The 23365-nt window shown below is 38.7% G+C and overlaps 1 pseudogene; it reads right to left on the reverse strand.

Annotated features, from left to right (window-relative positions):
- Window positions 1-10146, reverse strand: part of LOC149208850 (iron-sulfur cluster assembly SufBD family protein ABCI8, chloroplastic pseudogene) — a 59756-nt pseudogene extending 49610 nt beyond the window's left edge.
- Between the last annotated feature and the right edge of the window lie 13219 nt (window positions 10147-23365).

Consider the following 23365-nt stretch of genomic DNA (forward strand, 5'->3'; position numbering starts at 1 on the left):
CATAGGGGGTTTATATAATAAAGTTAGAAATTAATATGGATGAAAGGAGTGGATGAGGGGAGATAATACTAAGTTTATTTGAAAATGACTTAGCTTAGGGAGTAGATCAAAATGAAAAGAGTTTTAGACAAGAAATGTGGCTTTTAAAGGACTAAGAACCACCATAAAACCACCAATTCTTCCATGAATCTCAACTGATGATGGGATATTAGTAATGAATGAAAAAGGGGAAAATTTGGGAAGTTAGACATGCTTCTTTGCTTGCTGCAACCTGATAGAGAAGAAGGACTTCTCAATCCATTGATTTTGCTTTGTGAAATAGGTTAGCACACCTTCAATTGTAAGGAATGACACTTCTGCAACCCCATCTGCCTACCCATCTACTTGCCTAGCATTTTTTATTTCTTCTTGGAGGGTGCACTTAGGCTTGCAGACCCTTATTTGCCTTTTCTTTTCTTTGGCTTTTTCCTTTTGATTTTCTATCTAATTCTACCCTTATTGCTTCCAAGGTCCCAGATTAAGCAGTTGGGAGCCTTACTTTCTCTACCTAAGCTACTTGTCTGCCAAGATTAAACAGTTTGGACAGACTTCCTTCTCTATTCTACAACTGGAAATTTAAAACATGGCATGATCCAGATTAGGCTGTTGGACCATCCATCAAAATTGAGTCCACATCAAGCTATAAGCACAGATTGTATTCTCTTGGAAATATGTGATCTTTGCATCATCAAAGCAGAGCATATTTGGACCTTTTCATTGCCAATCATGAAATATGAAACCTATTGATATAGGTAGCTAACAGCCGACACATCTCTTCTCAGAGATAAGCTACCATCGCCCTAGCTGGGTTATTTCTATTTGTAAGCATATTTCAGTATTCTCCATTAATGAAATGAAGTATTATTTCCGCTGCATCTCTGTTTTTATGGTTATCGCATCTCTGTATTTATGGTTATCTCTGTAATCTATTGTGTTCCTGCTTAAATCCGGATCAGATGAACAGAATGTGAAGATGGAGTTTTTGGTAACAAGTGCATGTGACAACTCATGGGCTTTGCAACCAAATCTACACGAAAATTGAGAGAAGTGATGCTAGGAATGTGATAGTTGAATAGTCATGTGTGCATGTTATCCCACATCACTCTGCTGTGATACAGTTGTTTGATGAGGGGATGACGACCAGTCACTTGTGATAGCGACTATGTCCATCTGTGATTGCACAGCTCCATCACCGAAGTATGCTGAGTGGGGTTTGAACTTCAACTTCATCTTGGAATTGAGAGATTTGTTAAGACAGTATTTGAATATGTCCCAAAGATATTGAAACTTCATCTAGATTTTCAGAGCTTCAAACTGCAATACACGAAAGCACTGCCAAAACTCCATAGGCAACTCTTGTGGAGTCTTCCATTGTTTTAACTTTTTTTTGTGAAGAGGTTCCAGATCAAAATGATGGAAAGTAGATTCAATGAGATCACAAAATTGGTCAGTGAGTGCACGCAACTGTGAAGCAAGTTGCACCACCATGGTTGTTGGGATTTGAGAAGTATGTGTGAAAGCAGCAGGTTGGCTTCTTCATCAGAGAAGTCATCTACATAATCAATAAATGCATAGAATTCTTGTAAGTACATAGGCCTGGCCACTTCGCCTTCACCATCATATTTGAATTTCGACAAGATATCAAATGACACCCTTGTGATGTCAACAAGTTCAACATATGGAAAACATCACGGAGGGATGAGTCTAACAGTATCCATGACATATTTGTGAAAAGTCAAAACTGGATGTAAGGGCTCAGCTTGTCATTCAACCCTCCTTCTAGCACCAAAAAAGTTGACAGTGTTGGACCCGCCAACATGTTAGGGGATCTCCTCGGTAAGAAGTCCCAACTAGACCTCAAACTATTTGGTGTAGGAGTCCCAGCAATGGGTCATATAGTATTGCCTTGACTGCAGTTTCACGTAGAGGTAAGTAGGATGTCCTTGTTGTTAGCGAGGGTGTGACCAACACAGTAAGCCAAGGAAGGTGCATGAAGGGTTCTAACACATGGAAGGTGGAATGAGTGCGCCACTTGGAAACCTGTGGAAACATGTAGCTTGGAAAGGAAGACATGAGCAAAGATACATCACAAGATGGAAGGTAGGTGAAACCACAATCCAAAGTGATGGTTAAACCGAAAGCATATCTCAATAAGATTCATACATACATACATAGAAAGATTCCATACATACATACATAAGAAAACAATTACATATATCATTAGAGAAGCAAAGAAAACTGAAATATAACAAAATATGCGTGAAACGTGTTGGCTATGTTATATTAAGAGAGAAACATCCAATCATACAATACCACCATGACCAACCACTATTTCCAACAACAGAACATTACAATCACTGTCGCCTGCTCCTCCAAAGAGATGTACTAGCTTTGCACTATGGAGAAGCTAAGGCTCGTTACAATACACTCCAAGATTTTTCTAAGATACACCTATAGGAATCTTGGCGACCAAAAGTTTGTACAATGAGTTATGAGCTTCTATAAATAGCAAAGGGTGGGGTGACCCTTGACATTCCCATTTCAGACTCTTCACCTACCCTCATGATTCTTCAACTACTACATGACTGTTACATTCAACCATCGACACTTGGTCTTTCAATTTTACAAGATGTTACATTACAATCTACACATGTATCCATGTGAGACAAAAGAGGCTTGAGAAAGCCATGCAAGACACTACTAAGACTTGGGCAACTGTGGGAAGACCAAATCTTCCACATCCTCACGATGATTGATGGTGGCAAACTGATGCCAAGCTTGGTAGTATGTGATGGTGTCCACATGCTCAATTGTGAAATCCTACTAAAAGAGAACTCTTGCCTCCGTTGCATCAGGGTACACTGGTCTGGCACCTTTATCCAACTCGTCTGTTAACATGCACATCATAGTCTTGAGTGCAGTTAGACAAGCAACATACTGATGCATAGTGTATGCACTAATCTCCAAGTTTTCATTGGTGGCTACACACATCAACTCGTCCAAGTACATGTCCAGCTCCATTCAGACTTGGTTCTTTGAATTTGCTTCGATGAGCGTGCCAATAGACGAGATCATGTGTGTGTGCACAATGACATCCAAGCTTCTAGACACCCATGCATGCAAAGCCTGCAAACTGGTGATGAGTCGTAGGAGTTCTTCATAGTTATGGATCTGGCTCTGGATGCATAACTTCAACTCTACCATCTTGGGCTTCATCATCTTTGGAAAATTCAATGAGGGTCTTTTGTATCTCATTTTCCATGTCCGCATGTGGTCGAAAACAGTGTGCAGATTTGACAATATGTGTGCTCTCCTAGCACAACACTGCTACCAACCATTGAGATGGAAAATTGCCTTTTTCATGGTACTAAATATAGAATACAACATCCGCATGATTGTTTCGAGGGAAAATAATTGATCCAGTATCGTTCTCTTCGACTCTGCTCTCATGGATGATGTTACCTTTTCTCCTCCCTGCTTGGCCGCTTGTAATTTCTTAGCCATTCTCTCATTCTCTGCTATCAAAAATCGATTACTCGAGTTGGTGGCTTCAGAATATGCTCTGGTAGCATCAGCTAATGCTGATGGATGCTTGCACACATCAGATACAATCACTCATTCTTCAAACTACAAAGGAGATGTGTGGACATCCGAAGTAAGTATTTTGCACGGCTGCACAACTCTGTGTTGTGACTAGTCAAAAGATACATTGCGCATCTCTGGCTCTGGATTGTCTTCAAGGATCTCTGTGTCTCCTTGATCCCTTGGGACTTGCTATGCTTCTGGATCTGGTGAAGCTAATGGGGTGACCTCTTGGTTATGAGGCATGAGGTCCGTATCCTGATCTAACTTTTACGGCACCACATCTGTATCCATCTACTCTAGAATTTGTTCAATCTCTAGAGCTAAGTCTTGCTCCTACGACTTCTCACCCTATCTGCTCTGTGCCAGCTCATCGGATGAGTCTATTACCTATATGGGCACAGTTTCATCAAACTGTGCATGTTGTGCCTCACGCTGTGTCTATCCATGATGCTCTTCCTTCTCTCTTATGCACAACTCCTGTTCTTCCCAGAGTTTCTGCTTCAACTCTTGCAACTCCTTTTTTTGTTTCCTCCATCCTCTGTTTATCTCTTTTCCTTTGTGCGTTCTTCTTGCCACGCTACCTATTAGCCTCAATTTCCAAAGCTTCTTTTGTTACTAGTGGATTTGCTTTGAACTAGTGGATTTGTTCTGCCTCTGCATTGTCATCAACCTTTCTCTTGCCTTTGTCATGCGTAGTTTTGTTACCCTTTGCTGCTGCTATTGATGGTGCTCTTTGAGATGCTACTTCGCATTGCTTCGTTAACCATTCCAAACTATGCCGACTGATTCATTATGCCTGGAGAAGCTGTGACAATATCTCCATGGGTCTTCCTTAGGCCAATGCGACTCCCCATTGATCCAAGGAAATTGCACTCTCGCACAGTGGTCCTTTACAAAGAAATGTGGGTCATACGGATTGAAACTTCTGGTGCCGAAAGCAGATATTTTTAACTCTTCCATCTCTACATCAACATGTTGTAGATTCTTTATGTCGTACAACCTAATCTGCAAAGGAAGAGCGGGCCAAGGTTCCTTCTTCTTCATGTGTAGTCTAGCTGACAACCCTGTCGAGATGTGATATGACACTTCTTGCATGACGAGCTTGTCCATGGCACACTTTGGTAAAACATACGGAGGCTTCTGCATGTTGTACATCTGTATGAAGGTTTCGAGGGGTGAGGCATACCAATATGCTATGTTAATCAATGCCTCCATTGCTTCCTGCGACATGCAAGGTGGATCTTGTTCAAATATCATTTTGTACACCGGGGTGACAAAGTGGTCTAACAACTGTGTGATGACTCGCTGGAAAATGCATTTGTAGAACAATCTGCAATAAGTGTGCACATAGGTTTTTGAAGGTGTCCATGCCCTCTTCAAGCTTGGGAACTGCTGATGGGCACAGATTGCATCTAGTATCTATGTGGGCATGCATATCTGTGCTTGTTGAACTTTGGGTGGATGTCGGGCTTTTGTCACCTATTCCTTCAACCTGAGAGCTAACATGTCGGACCAGTTACATGGCCTTCCTTCGCTGTCTAGTTGGTCCAACGCAATCACCCAATTTTGCGAGAATGCCTCCGTGTTCTCTTGGCTGTATAAGTTGCATGAAAATATGACCAAGGACTGATATGCCTTCCGTGGTATCTTCATCTTGTAAACTAGGCTGGGTGTTGTCCTGAACTTGGCTGGCTCTTTCACTCAACTCTTCAAGTTATCTCTGGAGTTTGCGTTACTATGTGTGTTGAAGGGTTTCTTCATTGTGATCACTGGTTGTGGAAAGTGATACATCTCTTGATAGTCCTTGACCCTAAAGGTAGCAACCTCTATCCCGCTAACACTACTCAACATCATCATCTCAGGATCAATGTGTGATACAATCCAATGTATCATGTTCGCGCATGGGAACGTGGGATACCTGCATGCAATCTAGTACAAGCCAGACTGGTAGATGTTGACATAGACTTGCGATCTTCCATATATTCCTCAAATATGCTTGAGAATCTATCATTGGTGTCCTGCCATTTCATCTTGATGTCTATGTCTATGAGCAACTTGGTGTCTTCATAAATGGGCAAACCCATAAACACTTGTTCAATTGCATCTCTAGTTGCACTTCCAACAGTGTCCTTTGACCCTGCTCTCTTGGAATCCATTCTACCTATATTGCTGAGAGATGGAAGAACACCTGATATACCTGGAGACACAGCAACACTCATGGCAAGCAATCTATCAGCTGAAAACCAAAACAAATATGAGGACTGACATACAACACACCCGGGTAACTGACAGTATAGATTGCACAATTTTCACAGGGAGGCTGGGAGACTGAATGCCAATACTATGCAAGGAATAGTCTGGGGTGTGAGGAGGCTGACTGACTATTGGAACCATGAAATGCACAGTCCAGCCTGCCTGCTAAGGACTAAAAATTCACAATGCACAATTTCAGTCAGCAAGGGGATGCAAGCCTAGAGACTGCATTGCACAATTTTCTGGGTCAGCAAGGCATTTCCTCCTAGAATTGCACAATGCAAGCCTCGAAGTCAGTGCTAGCTAGGTTTGCGCAGTTTCTAGAAATGCACATTTTTGTCCATGCAAGGCAAGGTCCAAGCCAAGGCAGCCCAGATCCACCGAAGGTTGACTGAAAACATGAAGAGGTTTGAATGCATGGTGAGACTGAGTGTAAGCAAGAGTGAATGTTCACACATGAAAATAGTGAATGCAAGATCTAGAAAATGGGAAAACATGAATGTGTGTGAAACAATTCCCCACAACGATGACCGTTAGCTCAAAATAGTGTCATGCATGTGACAGCAATGAGATGCAAACCAAAACTTAAAAGGTGATTCTATAAGCTAATACACATTAAATTAACAGCAGGAATTCAACAAAACCAAGGAAAAAACTTCGTACAAAGCAAAATACAGAAAGCAACAAAAAAACAGCAAATGACGTGAAAAGTAGACTTACTCGGACAAATATGAGATGATTGTCCCATAGACTACTAGATATGTTTTGGGATGTCAAACCTCCAATATCGATGTGAGGAATGATCTCTGCAGTGTCGAATAAATAAGTTTGAGGCTTATGATGCACATGCCACAAATCTCGAAAAAAGTGACACTTGGAGGGAAGTTTCTAGAACGATCTTTGAATGTAACCTCCAGCTACTAAAAATAGATCCCTAAAATTTAGGGATGCTTTTTGCATGTTTCTTTTCGACTATTTCAGGGAAAAGGAGCCTATGCATGCAAATCAGGATTGTTCGGTCCTAGAGGGAACCAGTCAACCTGAAGGCACATGCAATAGTCTACAAGCCTGGGAGAGGGATTTGTGCAGTTTATGGGCTAAGCAGGGCTGGATGTCCCTAAGGAATTACACAATTTCTGGGGTCAGTAGGTCACTGCCTCCTAGAATTGCACAATTTCTGGGCTGAAGCCCAGTGACTGGCTGGATTGCGCAGTTTTCTGAGGGAGGTCTACCTGGCTGGATTGCACAATTCTGGAGCTCACCAAGCAGCCCAATAGAACTGTGCAATTTCTGGAGGGAAGGTTGGTTCCCCTCTAGAATTGTGAAATTTCTGGAGGGAAGGCTGGTTTCCCTCTAGAACTACACAAATTTCTGAGTGAGCATCTTAGCCAGAAAATAACCAATGTTCGGAATGACAGCCTGTGATGGGAGACAAGAAAGTTGACATGCACAGGCTGGAAAGGCTTTGAAATTCAGCTGAAACCTATGTACTTGACAGTACAAGACATGTTGTTAAGAATGGTTGGTAGGGAGGCTCCAAAACGAAGTTGAGGAAACATTTTGGAGGGTGGTTGTTGTTGCTACAATAGAATATTATAGTTACATTAGGGTAGATATAGCTACATGAAATGCAACTTCTATATAACATTCTAAATATCCTTTTTTCACATTTTTTTTAATCTTTGGTTAATAATTTAATACTCCACCAAAAACAACATTGAATTGGTTCTTCACCAACCAAGGGGAAATTTTAAACTAGTGTGAAAATGCTTACTCATTCTCCTACAATATTCATGATATTTTATTTTTACCCAGATTGAAGTTATACAATTAACATATGCACAATAAGATACAATATGCATGAGTTATAAGTAATATGACGTTTAGATGTTATATCAAGACAAACTTTTTCTCATCTCATTAACTCTTATCTTATAATTGGTGATGGATACAAATTTTAAAATTATGAGCCATCCTTGTCATATCTTATATTAAATGATGGTCATGGATATAACATTTAAAATTATGAGCCATCCTTGTTATATCTTATATTTAATGATGGATATAGCTTTTAAAAGCATCAACCTTGTTTGTTATTTTATGTACGGTCAATTTAAATGGAAGTGCTCATAAATTTATTCAATATTATATTGTACAACTGGAAATAAAATGATGTGGGGGTGGTGTTTCTAGTGATTTTCAAGCTTGTTTTAATTACCTAAATCTAGCCTATTTAAAATAAACAGTGATGTTGTTTCTAGTGATTTTCAAACTTGCATTAATTACCTAAATTTACCTTATTTAAAGTAAATAGTTGCGCTGACCATCTTATCTTCAAGTAAGTAACATTACTTGAGGGAATCTTCATGACATTCACCATCTCTAAAAATTATGAAATATTAGTAGTATCCTGCACTAAATAGACAATGTTGGCATAGAATATTTTATTGTGTTTTTTATTGTTTGTCACAAATTTATTGATATTTTATGATTCTTGGTTTCGATTTCCATTCTAAGGGTGGATTCATCATGCCTTCTAGGATTTTTAGTTGTGCACACATCATATTTCTCACTTCTAATTGTATAAAAAATAGAGAGTATGCACAATGACATGTCGTGACATGTGGGTGTCTATTTTACTCAATGATGTACTTGATTTTTTAACCCATTCCAATCCTACCACAATGAAATTAAGAGAGACAAGGACATAAGAAAGAATATCAATAAATGAAATTAGAGACTTTAGAATGCAACTCAAATTGTACCTGAATGTAACGATAAGTATTTCCAGCTATCTGTTCACCAATGAGCATGAAATCACATTGTGAAAAATTCTTTGCATTGTGAGAATTTGGTTGCACTTGCACTAATCCTCTGTATTAGTTCCTTGACTTGCATATATATATAATTTTAGAAACAATCCTACTCCTACAATTCTTCCCGATATGGATCATGTTTGTCCCCCCTATTGATATTTATGTTTCAAGGAAACATAATAGAACTCTCCAATTGCATCACTGCCTTTCAAAATAATGCTTGAGTATTTCTAGGTGATTGTCGAACCAATCTCTACTCAGGTCCATGAAATCCTTGATTTGTCTCCATCACACAAGCCTTTTTTCGTAATAAAATTATAAATCCCATGTCTGCATTCCTCATCTCTAACATACCAATTCTTTATAGTGGAATACTTTATCGTTTCTCCCTCGGTGAAATAGAGATCCACTATTGTGGCATGGAGATGATTGGTGCCATAAAATGGTGCAGTGCATCTTTCAATATATGTCACAAGGCTCCTCTCACCTCACATAACTCCTCTCATCTACAACAATAAATGTACTCTCAAATTGCCTGCTCCCCATCTCATTATTTTTTAAATAAGTGGATATTCCCATGGGTGACAAAGTGTGCTTGGGGATTTAATAGAAGGAGTTATCACAAAAAAATAAAATACAATGCAACATAATAATTATCAGCAGGAGGAATGACCCTGCCAAGCTACTTGCTAATTATATCAAGATACTCTTGAATTACCTCTTATAACAAACAAAATATAACCTCAACTGCCTATATATTCTACCTATGCATGGTAGCAGTGAAAACACTAGAAAAAACAACATCTGCGACAACATTGGTCAATCTCTTCTAGTCAAGGGCATGCCTAACTTTTGAAAAGTATCAAGCAAGTGAAGGTCCACCTCATATAGGCTCCTCTTCTTCTTCTACTCTCTCTGTTTAGGTTTAGAATAATAGCAAAAGTCTTGGAAATTGATGGGTGGGTAAAAGTTATCACACCATTTTGGTTCTTCCACTTTTAATCATTGTCTATAAGAATTGACTCTAAATTGTAAAATAGATTCAAGTTCCTTCTTTCTAGATGAAATTAACCTAAGCTTTGGAGAGTTGTAAGGTTTAATGGATCTAAGTATATTCTACTTAAAATATAGTAACATTGTTTAAAACTATAGGCATCGACATCAAAATTTAAGGTTGAAACAAAAAATATTTTATGTTCATGATTACAAGAAATTTTAATTTCATGTAGCAAAGTTTGAGGAAGGTCTAGTATTTGCATCCTACTAGAAAATTTGCTTGCATCACTTGATCCCTTTGAATTTGGGCATGGTAGAGTCCATTACACAAACAATCAACCACTAAAAAAAAGGTCAAAAGAAAAAAATAAAATTTCATGCATTCTAACCCTAGAAAAGTTAGGGAGGAGCCAACTGATTTATACAATAAGGACATGCAAAATGCTTACTTGTCCATTTTATTTTGATGAATTGTTTGTCGCAATCAAGATATGAATTATCATAATCATTAAACCCTTTGTACAATAAGGACATGCAAAATGCTTACTTGTGCATTGTCTTTTGATGAATTATTAGCCGCAATCAAGATCTGCATTATCATAATCATTAAACCCTCAACTCTAGATGAAATTTATGCTTTGATCATATAAACCCTCGAAATTGTTTACCCATAAGAATAAAAATCATCATCAGTAAAAAAGAAGAACTCTCCAGAGTCCAAATTCATACCCATGTACATATGGCCAAAATTGCCAAGCCCAATGACCTTACCCTTCCTCCATCTAATCGTTGATGCTTTCCTAAGGTGATTCCCATGCAAACTCAATCTAATGAAATATATAGATCACGCTGATGGTCTTCCTTCTTCTGGCATTTCCATGCAAATATCAACAAGGTAGATAAAAATGCAGTCCTACAATATGATGTTGTAATGTGTGAATATTTCATTTGAACCCAGCACTAAACTTGAAATGAAAAAGAAAATAATTATTTATAATGGAAAAAATAAAATAAATATTCATAATATAAAATAAAATATATAAATTTCAATTGGGTTAAATGATCTATTTTTAATAATAATTTATTATTTTTGGGTAGGACCCTAAATTAAAAAGAAGAAGAAGTTAAAAATGATATTGGGATGAGTGTAAACATTTAAATATGGCCTAAATTAATAAAATAAGAAAATTGAATTTGTTATATTTTGATTTTGTTATTAACTTGTGAATAGGTTTTGTTACAATACCATTGCATATCAATACTACTAGTAAAAAAACTATAACTTATTTCACAACCAAAATATTTTATAACAACATGAAAAGATTCTTAACCGTGCATATTCAACCCCATATTACAGTAGATATTATTATCTTGTAAAAAATAGCCTTTGTTACAATACCATGGGTCAATACCATGGTTTATCAATACCACATGCCCAAAAAACATAAATGATTTCACAACCAAAATATTTTATACCAATATGACAAGATTGTTAACTATGGATATTCACCCTCACTTTACCATGGATATTAACTTGTAAATCCACTTTGTTACAATACCATCGCTTATCAATACCACATGCCAGAAAACCATAACTTATTTCATAGTAAAAATATTTTAATTTAATTTAATTTTACAACACATAGGTTTAATATTTTAAAACCAAATAAGTTTTTTTAATTTAGATAGTGTGATTAAATTTAAGAGAGAGTTAGGGAGGGGGAAGAGGGAGGGAGGGAGATAGTGAAAAATTTGGAGGTAGAGAGAGAGAAAGGGAGAGTGATGGGGGGGAGAGAGAGTGAGGTGGGAGAGAGGGAGCAAGAGGAAGGAAGAGAGAGGAGAGAGAGAGAGAGATGGAGTTGGAGTGGGAGAGAGAGGGAGGAAAGAACAAATACATAGACAGATAAAGGTGGAGAGAGAGAGGAGTGAGAAGGGAGAGATGGAGAGAGAGTGAGGGAGAGAGGAGAGGAGGGAAGAGAAGTAAGAGGAGAGGAAAGAGATAGGGAGAGAAGGGGAAGGGAGAGAGATGGGGGCATAGATATGGAGAAGGACAGGGAGGGGGGGAGATAGTGATAGAGTTGGACGAAAGAAGGAGAGAGAGGGAGAGTGATTTAGGGGGGTGAGATAGAGGGAGGTGTGAAATAAGGGATAGAGAGAAAGGAAGATAGATATGAGGAGATAGAGATGGAATTGGAGGGGGTGGGAGAGGGAGGGAACAAGAAAACATAGAAGGAGAAAGGTGGAGAGAAAGAGAGGGGGTGACAAGGGGGTCATGGAGAGAGAGTGAGGGAGAGAGGAGAGAGGGACAAAATAGAGAGAAGGATATAGATAGAGAGGGAGAGAAGGGGAAGAGAGAGATAGACAAAGAAGGGGAAGAGAGGGAGAGAGAGTCTATGTATGTTTGGGGCGTGAGATAGAGAGAGGGAATAACAAAGAGACACAAATACAAATATATATATTATATAGTATTGTATAACCAATGTAGATCCATATTAACCCTTTCAGGCCAGGCAGTAACTCCATAAGGAAAAAAATGATTTGTATGTTCTATTCCATTAGGTAGGTCTTCATTATATACATGAGGGAGAGACTGTTCAGTTCATCTCTCGATGACTGTTCATATTTCTAATTTATTTATTTACATAAATTCACCCAATCACAAGGATTAGGTGTCAACATTCCCCCCCTTAATATGAAGGGATGTTGGTGAGTCCAAGCATCATTCTGAATCATTCAAGCTTTTCTCTTCCAAGCACTTTGGTGAAGATGTCTACAATTTGCTCATTTGTGGAACAATGACGAAGATGGATTGTTTCGGTCTCAACATGATGTCGAATCAGATGATATTTAGTATTGATGTGCTTCATTCGATCATGGAATTTTGGGTTCTTGGCCAACTTTATTGTAGAGGTATTGTCAATCATGAGTGGAGTTGATTGTACTTTTTTTACTTGCAAATCTTCAAGAATTTTCCTGAGCCACACAATTTCTTTTGTTGCTTCAGCTGCTACCACATATTCTGCTTCTGTTGTGGAATCTGCTAGGACTAATTGTTTGCGTGATCTCCAGGAGACAACTCCTGATCCAAGACTCATAGCATATCTTGAAGTTGATACCCTAGTTTCTTTATCTCCATCTAAATCTGAATCAGAGTATCCAGTCAAGCTGAATTCGTCCACCTGTGTATACTTGATTCTAAAGTCTTGAGTTCCCTTCAAGTACCTTAGAACTCTTTTTGCAGCAGACCAATGTCCCTCACAAGGCTTTTGCATAAACCTGGAAAATTCCAACAGCAAACGAAATGTCTGGTCTGGTAGTAGTTAGGTAGTTGAGACTTCCTACAAGCTGTCTATAGTTTGTTGCATCCTCAAATTCTTTTTCTTCAATAGATGTGAACTTTAAGTTTTGTTCCATTAGAGTAGTAAGAGGATTGCACTCTGTCATGCCAAACTTGTTCAACAGATCTCCAATGTATTTCTTTTGAGAAAGAAATATGGACTTTGGATGTTGGGTTACTTCAATGCCAAGATAGTAATGAACATAGCCCAAATCAATCATTTCAAAACTTTTCCCCAATTCCTTCTTTATGGATGCAATGAAGCTTTCGTTGTTCCCTGTCATCAAAAGATCATCTACATATACCACAATATATACAACTGTTTTGCCAACTTTCTTGACAAATAAAGTTGCATCATCAAGATCAAAATGTTTGAAATTGAGTTTCAGAAGATGCTCAGTTAGTTTTTCATACCAGGCTCGCGGTGCTTGTTTGAGGCCATACAAGGACTTCATAAGTTTGCATACTTTATGTTCATGTCCTTTCACAACAAATCCTTCAGGCTGGGACATAAAAACATTCTCTTTTAGATCTCCATTCAAGAAAGCAGTTTTTACATCCATTTGATGGACTTTCCAACTGTTCTAAGCTGCTAGTGCAAAGAGTGTCCGGATGGTAGCCCATTTTATTGTGGGGGCAAAAGTCTCCTCATAATCGACCCATTCTTATGTGCAAAACCTTTTGTCACAAGCCTAGCTTCATGCTTGTCAAGTGAGCCATCAGCTTTATACTTGTTCTTGTAGACCCACTTGTAGCCAATTGGTTTGGTTCCTAATGTAGGATCAACCGGCTTCCAAGTGCCATTCTTTATGAGGGCATCATACTCCTTTTGCATCGCTTCTTTCCATTCATCATGAGAAGCAACTTCTTTGAAGGAAGTTGGTTCAAAATCTGTAGCCAAGTTCAATTCACAATCATAAGAAACATCCATATCAACAAGTGAATTAGAGTCATCTACATCACCTCCATTTTGCCGGTTTGAATTTTTGGTTCCTGTCTTTCCAACTTCATCAGGATGAACACTTTCAAGTGTCTTTGTCAGCCACTTTGGGGGACCTTTCTCAGATGGTCCAGGCTGCTCCATTGATTGAGTTGGGACTGAATCAAGATTGAGTCTCCCAATTCTATCAATTACATCACTTAAAGCATCATCCGTTGTTGGAGTTTCATGCGGGGGAGAGTGTTCCTTAGAAGAAGATTCCACATGTTGATCTAGTAAAGGAATCCCCCCTTCAAGATGTGGAATCTGATTATCAAATTCTTGAAATGATTTTTCTTTTGTGAATCTATACAGGCGATCAAGTTTCCACTCAACAACATTGTCAGTTTTGGATGATTCAAGGAAAATTACATCTCTAGATACAACAAATTTCTTATTTTCTTCATCATAGAGGCGGTATGCTTTTGAGGTGTTTGAATATCACAAAAAGATACACTTATGACTTCTAGCACCAAGTTTGTTTCTATGTACCTTTGGTATCAAGGCATAACAGGTGGAACCAAAGACCCTGAGATGCTTTACCGAAGGAACATGTCCATACCACATTTCATATGGAGTCTTGTTTCTTATAGAATTAGATGGAAATCTATTCTTTATATATGTAGAACCTAGAACAACATTAGCCCAAAACATTATCTTTACATTTTTGAAGAAGAGCATGGATCGTACCATATTTAAGATTGTCCTATTCATTCTTTCAGCTACACCATTCTGTTGGGGATTATAAGGCACAGTTGTTTGATGTTTGATCCCATGTTGGCGAAGATGGTTTTCAAATTCATTTGATGTGTATTCTTTTCCATTATCAATGCGAATAGACCCAATATGAGATTTTGCATCATTTTCAATCCATTTATGAAGATTATTAAATGTTTGAAAAGCATCAGATTTGTTCTTCAATAAATAAACCCAACACATTCTGGTGTAGTCATCAATGAATGTCTTGATATATTTATTTCCATTTGCAGAAGGAACGGGCATTGGACCACATAAATCTGAATGAATGAATTCAAGTTTTCTATGTGCTCTTGAATGTGAATCATGAAAAGACTGTTTGCTATGCTTTCCTAGAATGCAAGCATCACATTGCTTAAGTTTCGTAGGAATTGTAGGCAAACCAGCAACACCATTTTTCTTCAATAAGCGGAGATTTTCATAGTTCAAATGTCCAAATTTAGCATGCCATAATAAACTTGATGGAAGTGTGCCTTCTTCATGATGGGAATTGTATGAGAAATGTTGTGCATGAGCAGAGGTTCCTTTCATCTTGAGAAGCCTTTCTTCTTCTATTCCCCTCATGACAAGTGAGTGGTCAGATGCTTTTCTTACCTCAAACTTGCCATCAAACATATGAATGGAGTGACCTTGTTGGCGGATGTGGACTAGGGATAGCAAGTTTATCTTGAGTTGTGGAAGTTGTAGAACATGATGCAGAAGAAAGTATGGAAGACCAGGCAGTTTAAGCCTGATTGTGCCAAGCCCTAATGGCTTGATTTTTGATTGGTCTGCAAAGTATACTGCTCCATCAACATTGTCAGTGAAATCTTCAAAAAAATATTTTCTATGAGTCATGTGGCAAGTTGCTCCTGAATCAAGAAACCAATCATTTTTCCAAGAAGCAAGTGAAGCATTAAACAAATATTCATCTACTCCAATGGTACGTTGTGCCACAACATAGTGAGCGGATTCAGGTGCTTTACCTTTTTCTGTATCATCAATTTTACCTTTCTGTTGGTTTCTTTTCTGCTCAATTTTGTCCCATGGTAGCTTTCATGTAGAGGCATCATGTGATCCATTTATTTTTTGTGTATGCAGTGCAAATCTGCCTTTTCTCCTTGAGAATGTCTGCCCCCCTGCCTCCGAAATATCTTCCTCTTCCTCTTCGACCACCTCTTCCTCTTGTAGAATCTTGAGCAGGATGCTTTTCTTTATGTGCAATGCACACAACCTCTTCAGAAGATTTAGGGGATGTCTTATTTCCAAAAGCTTTCTCTCTTTCAGCAAACTTTTTCACAAGAGAGTAAAAGGTTATATCTTTGAGATTTCCATTTGCTTGCAATGACTCAAGATAATTGGAGTAAGTAGGATAAATGCCTTGAGAAAAGCAATAAGAGGAATATCCAATTCAACTTTAGTGGATTTGATATCATGCATTATAGAATTTACTTTAGATGCAAGAGCAAGAGGATCATTATTTTGCAGTTCAAGAGTGAAGAGTTTAATAATGAGTTGAACAACTTCGAGTGCAGAATGTGAGTCATAGAGTTCTTTCAGCTTTTGTAAGGCTTCAAAGGTAGTTGAATATGACGAAATATGGCGACTCACCTCTTCATTTACAGATGCTATGATTAATGCATAAGCTTTGCTATTCTTGTCTTCCCAAATGACGAGCTCTTTGTCTGAGGTAGGCTGTACTGGTTCATTGTCTCCGTCTTTGACACACACTCCTTTCCATAACTCATTGAAAATGAGGGTGTGTTTTATCATCCAAGACCATTCAGGATAGTTCTCCTTGCCAGTGAGAACTATTCCGACCATGGATATGATTGAATGCATTCTGTAACAAACACTTCTGCTGCAAAATTTTACTCCTAATAAGAAAAAATATACATTTGATATAATGGGACAGCAAATTCAAATATCAATTTGCATTCATCTGCACAATGTTAAAGTATAGAATATGGCATTATACTAAGTCCAAAAAATACCCTCAATAGCATAAAGCACTACGTCCACTAAAAGGCCGAAGAACGTAGAACAGACGTATTTGGACTCTCAATTCCATTCATAATACTGTTCTCTTTCATATAAAACCAATGATGCCAATTTGCAATTATCAGATATTATGTCACAACTCGATCATTCAAAATGTATCAACGCATCTTCCGTTGAGATGAAACTACCAATAAGATGAAGACTTAATGTTAAGCATGATTGTAATCTTCAACAATAGGCTAGCTTTAGTTCAACTGTTGTGATGTACTACCATGCTAATGTCGTTGCCACAATATTTTATTAATAGACGAAATTGTAAGCCTCCTTGTTATCTATCTTGAAGGATGCTTCAAAATTAAATACAAAGGCAGGAGTCTAAAACATATGAACCCCTCGCTGGGCACACATTTTTACTTCAATTCATAATAATCTATCTTCTAACAAGACTTAAAATTACTCGTGATGTTCTTGATCTTAGACGAACTCAATGAAGCAAAAGGAAGTAGACGTGCCACCATACATGGTTGCAACACTCAAACCAGCTGCAATGCACACCATACGACTCTCTGTAATCGACCATTCAATGTACAACCATTAAAAAAGGAACTTGCAACATTTACATCCATACACACAACTTGCAGGCCTCTCCACACATCACACTTAAACAATGCTCAACGGAGGTTCCAGCATATGCAAGACTATCAATAATAATTATTTTGTAATTCTTTCAAGAATCGAAACCAGGATAGCTTCATACACAAAGGACCAATGCTTGTGACAGTGGAATTTCGACATGGTCTATAGCTCCGGCCATTCAATTTATTTTTTAACCCACAATGCTTCTTTTATTAAACGTTTATGGACAGTCAGGACAACGCTTCTTTTATGAAATGTTTATGGACAGTCAGGACAGCGCTAGTAAAGCAGTGTTTAGACCTGGCAGTGACAGTGCTAAATACATGGAATATGGTAGACAGAAGGCGCAGGTAGTTTCAGGCAACAAAGTTCAAGTGATAGTGTGGAGCAGGCTACCAACATTTATGAGCAGGCAGCATTTTTTGAATGGAGAGTAGAGGAGCAGTGGAGCAGAATAGGGAGTTACAAAGGGCATAAAAGCTAAAAAAAGGAGCTGGATCTGATACCATGTCAGGCCAGGCAATAACTCCATAAGGCAAAAAATGATTCGTATGTTCTATTCCATTAGGTAGGTCTTCATTATATACATGAGGGAGAGACTGTTCAGTTCATCTCCCGATGGCTGTTCATATTTCTAATTTATTTATTTACATAAATTCACCCAATCACAAGGATTAGGTGTCAACAAACCCTATAACTATCAAGTGGTCAGAGGGATCCAATCTCTCAAGGTGCAAACCTTTCCTCAATTTTTGCACTAGAGAAAAAAGTTTGGACCTCGAGATATTGGATCTCTCTCGGCACTTGATAGATTCGGGGTTAAGATGGATCTAGTTTGGTTAATAAGAAATTAAAGTAGTTTTTATTTCATATTATAGTCTTGTTGTAGCGGCTACAACCACCCTCAAATTTTTTTCCTTAGCTTCATTTTAAAGACTCCCTATCGACCATCCTCAGCAGCATGTCTTGCATTTTCAAGCACATTAGCTTCAGTTGTTTCATAGAATCTTGTCGCTTGTGTATGCAAGTTTGTTCCACCCCCTTCACGGGCTTATTTCTAGACTTAGTGTCAGTTGCTAGTGGAGCAACTCCGTCTGGGAATTGCGCAATTCTGGAGGGGAACTAGCCTTCCCTCCAAAAATTGTGCAAACGAACTAGACTCCAGAATTGCACAGTTCTTCTTGAGAGTCTTCCTCTAAAAAAATGCATAATTCATCCTAGGACAACTGCTCAGTGTAGAAATTGTGCAATTTTTGGTAGCGTTCACTTGCTGCTCCTAGAAATTATGTAATCCCTCTTGGAAAGCCAGCCCAACAGCTAGCAGAAATTGCACAAATACACCCAGGATAGCTACTCAACTTAGAAATTATGAGATGCAGTCAGACATGCTTCCTTGAGAAAATTGCGAGGTTTGACCCAAGACAGCCACTCAGCTTAGAAATTGTGAAATCCTGGGAGACAATCACCTATTCCTCTCAAAATTTGCGCAATCCCTCTGGGACAGGCATCTCTGCTCAGCCCAGAAATTGCTAGGAGATAGTCACCTATTCCTCCCAGAAATTGCGTAATCCCTCTGGGATAGTTATCTCCGCTTAGCCTAGAAATTACGCAGATTTTCATCCTAGGCTCATAGATCACTGCATGTGCCTTTAGGTTGACCGGTTCCCTCCGGGACCGAACAAACTGATTTGCATGCATGGAATGCCTCTCCCAAGGTAACATGCAAAGGCATCCCTTGATTCACGGATCTATCTTTAGCAGCTATAAGTTACATGAAAGGATCATTTCAGAAACCTCCCACAAAGTGTCGCTTTTCCTAGATTTGTGGCATATGTGTCCCAACCTCGATTTTATCAAAACTCATCAACCGGATGTTGTAGAGTTCATTCCTCACATCAACCTTGTAGCTCTGACATCCCACATTGCATCTAGGAGTCGTCGGCACATTCAACTGAGTTGTTTCGAGGTAAGCTTGTTTTTCATGTCTTGCGCTACATTTTGGTCGCTTTTTGTGTGAGTGTTGTCTACTTGGTGGCAGTGAGTGCTTGCTATCATTTTTATGTATGTCATCTTGTAGAAGCATCGCTTCAGTTTTCCTTCACATCTCACTGCTGTCGCATGCATGACACTGTTTTTGCACGAACGGTCGTCGTTATGGTGAATCGCTTCACACACATGCATGCTTTCCCATTTTCTAACCTTCACTTTATGTTTGCATGCATGATCATTCACTCTTTTTTGCATTCATATCACCATGCATTCAAACTTCTCGTGTTTTCAGTCACCTGTTGGTTGGCTAGGGCTACCTTAGCCTCAACCATGCCCTGCTCGGCTAACACTGTGCATTTCTGGAAGCTAAGGCTCTACCTTCCCTCCATACATTGTGCATGTCTAGCCCAACACTAACCTTTAGGCTTGCATTGTGCAATTCTAAGAGGGAGTGTCCTACTAGCCCCAGAAACTGCACAATGTAGTTTCCTGGTTGCATGTCATTGCTGACTGAAATTGCGCATTATGCAGTTTCAGTCCTCAGAAGGCCAAGTTGGACTGTGCATTGCACATTTCCAGTAGCCATTCAGCCTCCTAATAGCTTGAGTTGTGCCTTGAGCAGTTTTTCTAGTCAGTCTCCCAACCTCCTGGTGAAAATTGAACAACCTTCATGATCAATCACATAGGTATATTGCAAGTCAGTCCTCAAGTTTTTTTGGCTTTCGACTGACAGATTGCTTTCCATCAGGGAAAATTTTAAGAACCCCCCCTAAATTTGTAAATATAATAAATGGGCGAATCTCCATGGTATATAGGAAAAATGGAAGGCGATTTTATCAATAATATAATATGTATATATAATTTTTTGGCGAATCTCTCACCAGGCATGGCGAATATTTTACTCAATTATAAAATCTTGTAAGATCTTGACGAGTTTTTCACTAAATAATAAAACTTTGTAAAGTCCTATTGAATCTTAGCATAGGCTACATGCTAGTTTAATTCCCCCATTTAAATAGGCTACATTGAAGGTGAATACCATGGGTCAATACCATGTGCCATTTTGGTGAATACCATGGGTCAATACCATGTGCCATTTTTATTTTTATTAATTCTAATATTAGGGTTAATAATGGTTTTTTGCATGGTATTAATAACAATCTAGTCCATAGTATTTGTCCCATAGTATTTTGGCCATAGGTTTGACCTAAATGTTACACTAAAAAATGTCACCATGACCACTTACAGTTAGTATGGCTCAAATCAACAGTCATGCTACCCTCTTAGGCAAGTCTTATGCCTCTGCTATCCATCTCAAACTCAAAGAAGAGAGAAAGTCTTGTCAAAAATGTGTTTATCTCTGGGGTCGCAGGTTCTCTCTAGCCTTACCTGCGGGGACGCTCACAATGTTCACAAAAGTTGCGTCCTTGGACGCTCTGTATGTTAAGGGACAGGTGCGTCCTTCTGTAAAAGGCAAAATGCGCGAGTTTCATCTTAAAAAAGTTACTTGTGGTTACTTCTAGAACTTTCTAGAGGTCGGTTTGATGAAATGGATGCGCCTCCAGTTGGTTCATGTATCCCTATTAAGGAGGAACTTATCCCATCAATAAGGGAGCTATCCCACCCAAAGAGGGGGATTATCCCATTGATGGTGGACCTGAATAACCTCTTTACAGCACTATAAATAAAGACATTGAGCCAGAGGGAGGAGAGGTTGGAGCTATACATTTTCTTTGGGTAAATGCTGCAGGAATTAGGACTCCCATTTAGAACCTTGTGAGGAGAGATTGTCTTTGCTTGATTCTACTTGGAAGTGGGTGAGCTTTGTCAAAGTAGAGGAAAACCCTTGATGGACCCTGGGAGGAACTTACACAACACCAAGGCCAGGTTGTAAGAGTTTCTTTGTTTCGTTATTAATACAAACTGGTTTATTTTTCTCAATAGCTTGTGTTAATGAGTTATTTCATGTGTTCCTTGGTCTGCATGTTGGATATATGTTTTATTATATGAAATGCAAGTGCTTGGTAATTGTTTGATTGTTTGTGGTTGCAGGAATTGACTTGAAGGAGGAGCTCATCCGGATCGGCAAGGACGGACTACAACAACAGCGTTTTGGAATAAGGTAAGCCTAAACACTTGTAGTTTTTCATGTTTTAAAAGGTATATTTAGAGAAAGATCACTCCATTTTGTCTTGTTTGTCGCTAGAGAGTTTAGACTCCTAGGGAGGTCAGTTGTGTCCGCACAAACGACTTTTTCCGCCACGACAAATTGGCGACTCCACTGGGGAATCCATTAATGTGAAAGTCTTTTCCTTTGTGTGAACTTTGCTCTGAGAAAATCATTTTTATTTTCTGGTTTTTGACTGTGAGAATTAGTATTTGGGTGGCTTAGCTTTAGATTTAGTTAGATTTGGTTTTTCTTAACTTTTCCAGAAGGACGCACCCTCTGAGTACTGCACAGTGCGTCTTTGGACGCGCTGTTACCGTTTGCACAGAGCGGGCCCGCGCCTGTTCTAATGGGTTGCCTGCGTCTTCCTGTAAAAATTTAGGAAAACTCCATTTTTGCTTTAATTGCTTTTAGATTTTGTTTCTTCTTAGTGTTTTCTGCCCAGATCCTTTAGTACCCTGTCAAAAATTTTCACCTGAACTTGTTTCATTAGCATTCCTACTTTTAGCTTTCATCAATTGGGTGTTTTGAGTCTCTTTTTTGAGAAATTCTTAATTTGATTTCCTTTGGTCATTACTTGGAGGTTTCTCTCAGTCTTTTCACAATTTTGCATCTTTTTGCTTTTGTTTTTGCAAAAAAATTTCCCCCTCATTCGCCCGGGGGGGCTAAATTGTGTATGAGTGTTAATTGCCTTTGAGTGTTTTTATATTTTGATCTTTGGAACTCTCACCCAATTTTCTCGACCTGCACTTGATTGGTTCTTGGATTACATTAGAATCATCTTGTGTTTGAGAATTCTCTTGCATAGATCACATTTGCATAATTAGAGTTCTCAGTTTCAGAATATGAATGAAAAATGTGCATAGATTACATTTGCATACTTTTCATGTGAATTGTGCATAGATTACAATTGCATAGTTTACATTCTGAAAAATAAATCGTAGATTTAGATCAGCTTTCTTTGATTTGAATTTACACAAAAATAAAAATAAAAATTGGTTTGGAATTGATTTGCATTAGTTTTTCTTGATGAAATTAGTGCATTAGAGAATTTGTTAAATTTTCTCTTAATGATCAATTTTTTGCATTGTTGGAAGTGAATGGAAACTCTCTCCTTACTCTAGTTAGGATTCATCGAATTGAAAGGATTGCATTATCATATTCAATTGCATTCAGTTGAGTCGGGTCATAACACCATTGGTTTCATCTCCATTTACCCATTTGAGTAATAACATCCTTAATAACACAGCGCTTAATTAAAATTCATCTAGTAATTTTTACATTTCTAGGGCTCTGAAACACCAACATAGCTTAGGCTAGGGTCTTGGAGTAGGTGAGTACTTAACTCTCCAAGACTACAAAACCAAACAGATAGTTTATCTTGAGTAGAATAAATCCAATTGTTTCAATTGCACTCTGGGAAAGCTCCTCTTAAAGGAGAAGCACGAGCTCGTGTCCGAACCAGTGAGGGGATCAATCCTCCCTCGTTGGGAACGACGCCAGACATGCACGTATTACAAATGGTAAACCTCGGATTAACCATTGTCGAGGAGCCAGGGGTCACTTGTCGGTAAACCTTGGATTATTGTCAAGGAGCCGGTAAGGGGATTGAGCTTGCTACTCTGCCCTTGCGTGCTGTCGGAGTTTAGACTGTTCCCCCAGGTGCATTTGTTGCGGTTGGTAACCTTAGTGGCCATTATCTTTAGGATTCTACTGAGGTGACGGTGGAGGGAAGGTCCCACTGTACCTGGAGCAGACGTCGGCTATACTCACTTGGATTTTCTGGGGGGTTCACTTCACTCGAGACGGTTAAAGTGGAGGAACTTGGTCCA

This window comes from Pinus tabuliformis, chromosome 1_2 (genome assembly GCF_031772625.1).
Source record: "Pinus tabuliformis cultivar Carrire ecotype Pingquan chromosome 1_2, CPIR1, whole genome shotgun sequence".
In the NCBI taxonomy this organism is placed as follows: Eukaryota; Viridiplantae; Streptophyta; class Pinopsida; order Pinales; family Pinaceae; genus Pinus; species Pinus tabuliformis.